This window comes from Leptonychotes weddellii, chromosome 2 (genome assembly GCF_054177405.1).
Source record: "Leptonychotes weddellii isolate Sample4059 chromosome 2, ASM5417740v2, whole genome shotgun sequence".
NCBI lineage: Eukaryota > Metazoa > Chordata > Mammalia > Carnivora > Phocidae > Leptonychotes > Leptonychotes weddellii.
This window is the reverse complement of record NC_138370.1, coordinates 150536101-150546945: the sequence shown is the minus strand read 5'-3', so window position 1 is coordinate 150546945 and position 10845 is coordinate 150536101. Positions and strand designations below refer to the sequence as shown.

The 10845-nt window shown below is 43.1% G+C and overlaps 1 protein-coding gene across 8 annotated transcripts in view; it reads left to right on the top strand.

Annotated features, from left to right (window-relative positions):
• The window catches only part of PGCKA1 (PDCD10 and GCKIII kinases associated 1), a 78434-nt gene that overhangs the window by 43074 nt on the left and 24515 nt on the right, over positions 1 to 10845 (top strand). The window contains exons 1-3 of one of the 8 annotated variants that reach the window (XM_081812493.1): positions 1134 to 1543; positions 4418 to 4667; positions 7612 to 7681. The exons of 4 other annotated variants lie outside the window; for them this stretch is intronic. The gene's annotated coding sequence lies outside the window, so the exon portion shown is untranslated. Of the gene's footprint in view, positions 1 to 1133; positions 1544 to 3984; positions 4668 to 6812; positions 7682 to 10845 lie in introns of those variants that run through there. 3 more of the 8 variants (XM_081812491.1, XM_081812492.1, XM_081812494.1) reach the window with 3 other exon arrangements.

Genomic DNA, 10845 nt, shown 5'->3' with positions numbered 1-10845 from the left:
GCTCTGCGGGAAGCCTGCTTCTCCCTCTCCCACTCCCCCTGCTTGTGTTCCTGCTCTCGCTATGTCTCTCTCTGTCAAATACTCTCTCTGTCAAATAAATAAATAAAAATTAAAAAAAAAAGTTTATGAAAAAAAAAAACCCTGAACAACCAGACACTGAAATAAAAATCAATAGGACTTGATCACTTTGAAGTTCTTTTCAAATTGTGATGATTAGAAGAATGATAACGCTATCCACAGAAATGGAATCGTGGTTTCTGCATTGGACATAGTAGAAAAATTGCTTTAATATTGAGATCATACCCATCAGCACAAGACCCATAGCCAAGCCCAGCGTCTGTGTGGGAAGACATTAGAAAGAATGTGGTAGGGGCGCCTGGGTGGCTCAGTCGTTAAGCGTCTGCCTTCGGCTCGGGTCATGACACCGGGGTCCTGGGATCGAGCCCCACATGGGGCTCCCTGCTCGGCGGGAAGCCTGCTTCTCCCTCTCTCACTCCCCCTGCTTGCGTTCCCTCTCTCGCTATGTCTCTCTCTGTCACATAAATAAAAATCTTTTCAAAAAATAAAAAATAAAAATAAAATAAATCCTTTAGTTCGCTGAATACAACCAACCTGTAAGATAGGTATTATCACCCTGAATCCATATATTTAAAAATGTAAGCCTTATTATATTTGTACTGTTTCACTTTGCTTTTTAAATGTCTGCTTTAAGGGGAAAAAAACCAAAGAGGTAAAGAAAGGATCTAAAGAAGCTGGAGATGAATGTTCTAGGGCACCATATTTTTCGAAGTATCAAAAACTCTTTAAAAGATTTTATCTTTTATCTAAACAGGATGCTCCCAGACCACTGTCTGTGTTGATTTCACAGGCGACAAAGGAGTCGTCCTAACTTCTAGCCCATGATTCTGACCTAAAATACTGACTGTCAGAAGTTACCCTTTGGGGGCGCCTGGGTGGCTCAGTTGGTTAAGTGTCTGCCTTGTCTGCCTTTGGCTCGGGTCATGATCCCGGGGTCCTGGGATCGAGCCCCGTGTCGGGCTCCCTGCTCGGCGGGGAGCCTGCTTCTCCCTCTCCCTCTGCCCCTCCCTCCTGCTCAGGCTCAGGCTCTTTCTCTCTCTCTCAAATAAATAAAATGTTAAAAAAAAAGGTTACGCTTTGGGTTCTTTGGGTCCTTGCTAAAACTCTCTGGTTACAAACTTGCCTTCACTTTCTTCGGTATTTCCAGGGAAGCGATGAATGTAGTGATCCTTGGGAGCCAGGTAACAGTCTTCCACAAACTCGAGAAATCTGACCATGACTGGGCTTGTTCTCAAGCTCCCTTTTCCCTCAATCACATTTGAAAATTGCTTCTCTGTTGGAAAGGAAGCAGCTTGCCTGACGGACCCAGGTGTGTTCAGAAAAGGGATCTTTTCTGCCCTCATCTGAACGATCAACACGTAGTCAGTCGGCATCTGCTGTCATTGAAGCAGCGTTCAGGAGCTTCGGGAGCGTTAGCTCTGATCCATAGAACAGCCCTAGGCACAGTGCTGCCCCCATTCCACAGGTGAGGAAACTGAGTACTGTCTCAAAGGCACATCACTTACTTGAAGGCATTTTCTCTCTCACTAAATGTTAATATTCTCCTGGGAACTTAAGCCAGACATCCCCTTCTGGAGACGGATTAACTCATCGCAGGGGAAGTTGGGTCTTGGGGTGACTGTTAATTGGAGGTTAGTGGTGTGTGGCTGAGGGAAAATTGTCTGAGAAACGCATTTGCCCTTCAGGCCCAGAACCCTGAAACCTTGTGCTGGAGCCAGCCAGGGCTGGCTGTTGGATTTGGGAAGTTCTGTGAGATGGTATTAAAAATTAAATTGTATTAAAGTATAATTAATTTATGTTGAAGACAAAATTAACAAGTACTCAAAACTCATCGCTTCCAAATTATTTTACTGTTTTCTGTGCTGTTGGGGATATTTATTGGGACTTCTCTTGTGCCTGCATGGTAGAAATACTGCAGAATGGTGTGCAGCTTACATCTCTCTCCAGCTCTGTGTTCGCTGACCTAACGTGGTGTCTTGACATCAGCCACTGGAGCATCTACGCCGTGGAGAGGAGCAAATACTCTAAATCAGGGCTCAACATAATGTTCTGTTGCTTGACTACACTTAAGAATATGATAAAGAAAATGTTAACTCAAATGAAATGTGGAACTTTGCTGAGTCTGTAGCTGTGACTTGGGAAAAACACAAAAAATCCTGAAGACATTTTTCGTCCGATATTCAAAAACTATCCGATTCAGAAAAGAATTTGCTCGTGTCATGAACAGCCCAGTGACGTTCCCACACATGCGTTCCTTGTTTCACTTTTGTCTTAACTTGTCAACTCGAATCATTCTATCAACTAACATTCATATTAGAACTATAATTGTCAGTTGTAACCCTAGTTTAACTCCTGATAGAAGAGTCTGGCAAAATTCCGTTAAAGCATCCTGTGAAAGCCAATGGCCTACATAGAATTTATAATAGAGAGGATTGCTTTATTGTTATTTACAAACTGTGTTGTGCACATCCTTTTTTTTTTTTTTTTTTTTTTTAATGATAAACATGCTTCTCTATGGAACCAGTTGCTAACTACTTGCCAGCATACCACTGCCTGTGGGGGATCACTGGTCTGCGAACTTGCCAGTGCCAAAACCAGAGAGTAAAATCCATGCCTTACCCTGGGGCACTGACACCCTGTTGGACATCATTGAAATAGTTACACAGCTTTTTATACTGCTGTTAAAAAAGAGACGCTAACAAGCATGCCGACTCCTGTTATTGAATGTTCTGCATCTATCTACCAACAAAAGAGAAGACTGTCAGGAATTCTTTAAACTATACCCCAAACCAGGGCACAGATGAGTGTCTCCTGAAATGTCATGCATTTTGTTGCTGAGTGTACACGTACCTTTTTTTGGCTAATGAAGGTTAATAATAGGATCCGTTTCCAGCTATCTCTGGCTGAAGCAGTAGGATTTTTACCCCCAAAGATGATAAGCTACTGTACATTGCATGTTAGTGTATCACGCTAAGGAAACACTAAGGATGGGGGAAAAAATGAGAATTTAAGGCGGTCTCATATTTACATAGTTGAGTGAATTAAAAGTAGGTTAAGAGCTTATCAATTTCTGGTTTTGTTTTACTTCTACCCTGTACCACTCTCTAGAAATACTCTAGAGATCTGTGGATTGTCACACATATTTTTATATTCTCGTTACTTAAATCTACTTTAATTGGCTTTGGACCGTTTCCACAAACTGGGTTTCTGCATTACATTCCACGCTATAGAAGGTGGGGCTGTCCTGCCTATTTTAGCTTATAAATAAGCAATTTTTCTTTGACCAAACCATATTTTCTTTGAGCAAACTGTAATATGCAAAATTTTGAGAATTGTCATCCTTTTCACCTTACTATTACGAACATCTAATGTTAATGAAAAAAAATGAACGATGGAAGGTAGGTAGGTAGAAAGGAGAGGAAGGAAGGAAATAAAAAACAACTAGGGACCCTTCCAATATTTCGTGGAAATTTTCTTATATAGGATTAGGAATGCTGGAGTAGAAGGGATAAAAATAACTGGGCAATATAAATACAACTTAGGTTTGAACAGTCATCTTAATGGAGACAGATCCTGTCTGCAGAGTTCTTGGTTTCCTTAGAAAAGTAGGCGATTGCCAAGTAATGGTGGGAAATACTTACAGTGCACATTTTGCTGATGATCATTAGGCAGGATTTTTTTTTTCTCGTTTTATTAAGAATACATCAGGTTCTTTTATTTTCTTGGGATGTCTGTTTTATCTAATTCATCAGAAATGATGCTGAAAAGAAACCCTGACAAAGTTCTCTTGGGATTTTGTTGGTTGAGAGCTTGGATGTTTGTTTGTTTGTTTTGGTGACATTGAAGGAAGCAAGATGAATAAAGTAGTCCATACAGAAGTAACAATCTTTTTTTTTTTTTTTAAACTTTTGAATCTCACTGGTCCAAGAAACATACAATTGAAATCCAAGGTCATTGGCTGCAGTCTAGATAGATAGATACAACTAGATATTTGTAATAGATAGATAATAGATAGGTACCTACATACATACATACATAATAGATAATACTCGTCCTAGAGGATGAATGAACCCCACTGCTTCATTCATGACATCATGAAGAATTTAAGTCACAAGAGCCCATGTCCAGGAAGATTTTGGGCATCTGTTGTAGTTTGGCCACAGTAGGGGCCTTGACCAGAGACAGGTGTCTTCTTAGCCTTGAAGCCCTTCTCTGAACTCTACTTTCTTTCATCTGACCATACTGTCCTGAATCTAATAGGATGAGGCCAGATTTTTAGGGTCAGTCATTTAACAAATATTTATTGAGTACCTTCTACCTTATGGAATTTGCATTCTAGCAAAGAACGGCCATGAAGCTGGTGAAAATCCGTTCCTTTATTCACCTAAAATCAATCGAATGCCTGTTGTATGTCAGGCACTTTTCCACATACTGAGGATTCAACTGTGAAAAATTCAGAGTCTTGTGTGAGAGGTGCAGAGCCTGCAGTGAGAGTTAAAAACCAGAGCATCTAATCCAGCCCGGAGGGATCCAGGACACTTTCCTTTCTGGAAGAGGCCGAGATGGAGTGAGAAGTCGGAGTCAGTCAGGTAATATAAGGAGGGCTTTACAGGAAAGAAAGAGCTCATATGTAGTCTTAGTAAAAACTCCCACAGTGGACAGGACGCCTGGGTGGCTCAGTCGGTTAGAGGGTCCTGGGATCGAGTCCTGCATGGGGGGGGGGTGTCTCTGCTCAGTGGGGAGCCTGCCACTCCCCCTGCTTGTGCACTCATTCTCTCCCTCTCTGACAAATAAATAAATAAAATCTTAAAAAAAACGAACTCCCACAGTATAAAAGTATGAGATGTTTTTTAAGTAATTGAGGATTTCTTCTCATTGATCTGGGAGCCACCATTGTTTAGGGGATTTCTGCAGATGGGGTGGGGAGCCGCAGTGATACCAAGAGCAGAACAGGGAAGAACAGGTCGTGGAAAAGGGGTAGGAAATGGATTTCAGTGTCCCTTTTCCCTTCCCTCAGGCTCTTTCCTTAAATACCCTCTCACCTCTGTCCACCTCTGCTTGTTTTCCTGATCTTCTCTCAGGTCTGCCACAGCCAAGGGGTGTTTGGTCAAAAGATCAGTAAATCACTTTGTTTTGATTCCATGTTTACCGTGAACTGAAAATCATTATTTTAGGACAGGTGCTTTTCCTCACAGTAGCCTTGAGAAATAGGAAAGGTGCATCATCATCATCATTGTCAGTGCTTTATGGGTGAGGAAATTGGTTTCCTCTCCATGAGCGACTTTGCCGAGTCCACAGTTAAACATGGTGGTGCCAAGACAGGAGCCACGTATCCTGGGACTCTGGGTCCCAGGCAGTAGAGTGTGGCAGCTTCAGGATCTGTCAGAGCTCGAATCCTGGTGCTGTCACTTACTGTCCGGATAGTGTAAGGCAAGTTCCTTAACCTCTTTAACTTGCTTTTTCCCTTATTATTAAATGGGCTTTAAAATAGTACTACCTCGGGGCGCCTGGGTGGCTCAGTCGTTAAGCGACTTCCTTCGGTTCAGGTCAAGATCCCAGAGTCCTGGGATCGAGCCCCACATCGGGCTCCCCGCTCGGCGGGAGGCCTGCTTCTCCCTCTCCCACTCCCCCTGCTTGTGTTCCCTCTCTCGCTGTGTCCCTCTGTCAAAAAAAATAAAATCTTAAAAAAAAATAGTACTACCTCCTAGGATCCTTATAAGGGTAAAATGAGATAATGTACATAAAGTGCTTGACAGTAAGCACTCAATAAATATGTATTATTATTATTATTATTCTATTCTAATTACTAGGCACTAATCAGATTCTGACCACATGGTATGGGATAGACTTGGAGTGAGTAGTTGGCACAGTACATTGATGTGGTTCCATTTGGAGTTGGGGACAGAGGGTCCAAAAGTCCCCACAGAGCAGATCATGATGAGACTTTGACCTTGGAGATAGAATTTCACTCACCTTGAAAGGGGTGAGCCCAACCAAGAAGATGCAATTGTATTAGTTATCTATTGCTGTGTAACAGATTGCCCCAAAACTAGCACCTTAAAACAAGAAACATTTGGTATCTCACAGTTTTTGTGGGTTGGGAACCCAGGCACCGCTTAACGGGACATCTCTGGCTCAAGGTCTGTCATGAGGTTGTAGGCAAGCTGTCAGACAGAGCTGTGGTCATCTCCGGGCCGGACTGGAGCTGGAGAATCTGTTTCCAATGTTTCCAAGCTCCTCAGGTGCCTGTTGGCAGGCCTCCAAAGATCCACGTCCAAGTTCACTCACATGGTTGCTGGCATCCTTTGGTTCCGCCTCACGGACTTTGTTTACCTGTAGGCTAGAGTCAGCACTTTTTCTGGAGAGGGCCAGATAATAAATACGTTAGTCTTTGCAGGTCAAACAACGTCTGTGGCAAATACCAGCTCTCTGCTGTGTAGCACAAGGCAGCCCCAGACATCTCGTAAATGAATGGGCGTAGCTGTATTCCAATAAAATTCTATTTACCGACAAGAGGTGGCCTAACCCCTGCTCCAGATCTGTACAAGGACAGCAGCATGGTTTAGCAAAACTAGTCCTGGTGGCCACTTAGCTTCTCGGGGCTTCAGCTCCCAATCTGTAACACATGTGGGTTAGATTAATATTTTCTCAGGGGCTTCTCACCCCACAAATGCTGTGATTTTAACTTTCATCTTTATTCATAGCCATTTGTTCTCTCTCTCTCTCTCTCTCTGTCTCTGCTAACACTAATTAGTTTAACCAGAGTGTCAAAAGCCTTTACAAATCTCGCTCTAGAATGGAAGACATTTAAGGGACGACTTAACGGACATGTTCAAGTTCCTCCTATTAAAGCATGTAGTCTCAGGGACTCATGGTGTGACAGGACAGCTCTGCAGAGAGTGATGGATTCTGGGCAGCAGGGTTCTTGCCTGCCTACACGAGAAAGAAAAGGCCCAGAAGGTGGAGGACCAGTGGCATCATAATAATAGCTACTGTGATTGATTGCTTACCTGCGTCCATTTAAAGTGTGTCATCCATAAGATATCAGCTCTTAAGATTTCTTAAAATACAGATACTTAAGGAATCACAAATAGTGGAGTCTCTACAAGAGGTGAGAGGTGACCCCCACCCCCAAGAATGTCCCTTAATATAACTGCTCAGAAATCTGTCCCTGATATTACTTTTGCATTATACTTAATGGTGAACATACAGCCTGGTTTTTCTAGAACTGTAGGATCAGATCAAGGTCTCTCAGACATTGAAAGAAGCCTGGATTACTTTTTTGTTATTTTGGAGGCTCTCAATATATTAAAGTACTAAAATAATGACAAAACAGGGTTAGAAAAATTAATATTTTAAATGCTTACATGTACAAATGTGCGATATTGTACACATGCATAGAGGTGATAGAATTTTCCTATTAAGATAAAGTATTAGTTCGTAAGGAGCTACAGGTGATCTATTATGGAAAAATGAGACTGAAGTTCAAAGCTGTGCGATGAATATTGTCTTCTTTCAATCCTGTCAGTGTAGATCGGGGCATGTACTGGGAGATACTTGTCAAGAGTCTATATCTGAGGCCCTTCATGAATGGGAAGCCCAAGTAAATTGCCCTCCTACATCCCATATTTCCTGCCTATGTCCACAATACTAGGCTTGGTTGCGTTCATCCCGTCATGTGAAAGACTCCACGGTGTCAATGAAAACAGCTTAAACTCTAAATCTTTGCCTCACCATGTGCCGGTTGTGAAACCTTATGTGAGTTGGTTAAGTTTGCTATTCATGAAATGGAGCTCGTAATACCTATTTCGCAGACTTGCTGGGAAGAAAATGAGGTAGTGGGTGTATGGTATCAAACACGTAATGGATGCTCAAGTGTCGGCATCCTTACATTACCTCCGCGTGCACGTGCGCACGGACACACACTTGCACGCATCAGATCCATCCTGAGCCCCAAGTCTGGGCTTTGAAAATCCGTCGATTTCAAACACTGCCTGCCAGGGCCCAGGGAAGAGTGTTGTGGCCTCCACTGCCCTGGGCTCCCGTTCACGCAGGAACTGACAACAGCACTAGGCTGAGGTGACGTGGCCCCAGGGCTCTGCCTCCCTCCAGCCTCCCCTGCTCCCTTCACCTGCCCTGCGTAAATGAACACGTGTGAGACGCTTTGCACATCTGAGACAAATCTCTTATGCCACAAATGTGAGACAATTGAGACGGAATAGGACTTTATAAATAGCAAACATAGTCTCCAAAGGGCATTGGTGCGCCCACCTACAGATTTACAGGAGGACTGTGAGCCATTCTGGGGCCCCTGCGGCTAAGAGAGCCATACCTTCCTGCCTCCCTGGGGGAGAGCTTGTGTGCAGAGAAGGAAGAGATTAACTTAGTAGGAGTCAGACTCCTGGGGTGTGTTGTGTGCAGCGTCTTTAACTGTTGGGGAAAGGAGGATTTCTGCCTGGGACAGGTCATTGCTGGGCTGATTTTTCTTGCTCTTTTCCTGGACTTCTGAATCTGAATAGTAGTGATGCCTTGTGGAGCCAGCATTTCCTGGTTCTGGACGGAGACACAGTTTCCTGGCTGGCCTCTAACCGCTGGGTCCTATGGGGTCATCTTTGCCTCAGATCAGAAGACAGTTTTAAAAAGGAAAGGCAAGGAAAATCAAAATCATCTCACACATTATAATTATGTCATGCTTATAGTCAGCACTGTAGACTTTAAACTTGGAAACTGCAAGGAGGGTGACTTTACCAAAAATGGAAAGTTCCAGAAATGTTAAGTGTTGGAGAAGAATGTTTAATTAACTGGCTGAGGGTCGCTCTCGGAATGATTTGCACCATTTAAAACAATCATTATGGACGTTATGTGTTGTCATGAGAAAGGCTAGAAACAAAATGTTCAGTGAAAACAGGGCGTGAAGTTATTTATATATTGTGTAAAATCAGTCTGTAAATGGACATAAACTAAAATCCTGGGGGAGAAAATGAACACGTAACACAGGGTTAGGTTGCTATGATTATTGCTGACATTTTTTTGCACTCTACCCAAATTTTGTGTGCTTATATGTCTGTGTCATTATATCTATTTTTATATATGTACATTATATGAATATGTATAAATACAAAAGTACATCTCATTTTTTAATGAAAAACTTCTTAAAGCATTTGGAAGGATTGGAGATATTTGTGAGCAGAACAGATGCAAAAGAAAAAAAAAGTTTTTATACTTAAAAATAGTACCTAGAATTTGTACCAAGGACTAAGTTTTAAAATCCATCAATAGATGAGTTAATTTTACACTCTATACGTAGATGATTGTGCTTTACTGAGGTAACTCGGGTCTTTTTTCTGTAGAGATTCTAGATATAAATCATGGTTTTGGTGTGGGGTGTTTTTTTTTTTTTTTGCTTTTTTGTTTTGGGGTGGTTTTTTGTTGTTTTTGTTTTCTTTTCATTTTTTTGTTTTTTTGTTTTTGGTTTAAATGACATTCCTCTTTGATCACTGCTTCACACAAGGAAAAGATATTTCCTTGTGCGAAGTCCTGGTTAACTTCTCATAACCTCAGACAACAAAGGGCCCCTGTGTGAGGACGCAGAAATTCCTCTGGAACACAGGGAAGGCCCCAGCTGAATTGCATCCAAGGAAGATGTTGCAAAGCTTGTTCGAAGAAAGGAGCCCAGCTGGAGATCTTTTCTTTCTATTCCGATATTGGCCCTGCCTGGGGGTGGGGGTAGGGAAAACCCTTAAAAGAAAACCCGAAAACAGACCTGAATGCACTTACAAGTTACCAGGAAAAGTTAATTCTTGCAGCCGGTGTTGGTGCCAACTCAGGCTTATCATATTTAGAGTTTAACTCCACTTGGAAAGCAACTTTGTTTTTCTCCTCATGGAAGTCAAAGAAGATAACAGGGATGGACGGTCCACCACGTAGTAAAAACTGAGCAAAGACCCGTCTGCGGCTAAGAGACGGGCTGGCTCAGCTCACCTCAGCTACCTCTACTTGCCACCTCTGCTCTGGGCCCACCAGTGAGTCCAACATGCTGCCCCCGCTTGTTACTATGAACTGAAGGTCTCATCAGGTGGGACCCTTAACATGGCAGTCAGTCCCTCCCCACGGAACTGCGGCCCATCCCTGGTCGGTTTATGTCCCACCATGCTGTCTTTCCAACACCCACAAGCCTTCGCTTCCAGCCCCCTTCCTCACATCCTTCCACTCTCCTAGACCTCGGGAGGATTTTTAGAAGGACATAGAGTACATGCCACTGGGTCTGGTATGTCCCGGGCTTTTGATAAATGTCAGTGCCCTTCCTCCTCCTCCTCCTCTTTGTCCTGCTTCGAACAGAAATTCCCCTTCCTATTATAGGTACTTCCTTCCTGGTCAATGATCGATCCTTTAACAAAAGCCAGGAAACGGGGCAGTTGATGCGATGAAATGAGGAGAGCCAGCCCTCTTCTCCAATGTGGGGCCCTCCTCAGCAGCCTGCTTAGTGCCTGTTGGAGATTAAGAACAGTGAGAAGAATGGAGGCTGCCATCTTTGGGTTCCTGCCACCTGCTTATCCTGATCCACGCTTCCTTTATGCTCCTCGCATCTAAAAAAGCAAAGGCCCAGAGGGGTTGAGAGATGTGCTCGAGGCCACCAATCTAACAAGTAGTGGTGCCAAAATTCAAACTCGGGAGTTTCTGCGTTCTCCAGAACTTTTCCCTCCTTCTGCCAAGCAAAAGTGTTTTCCCAAAGACTCAGTCTGGTCACCAGCAGCATTTGCTCCCAAC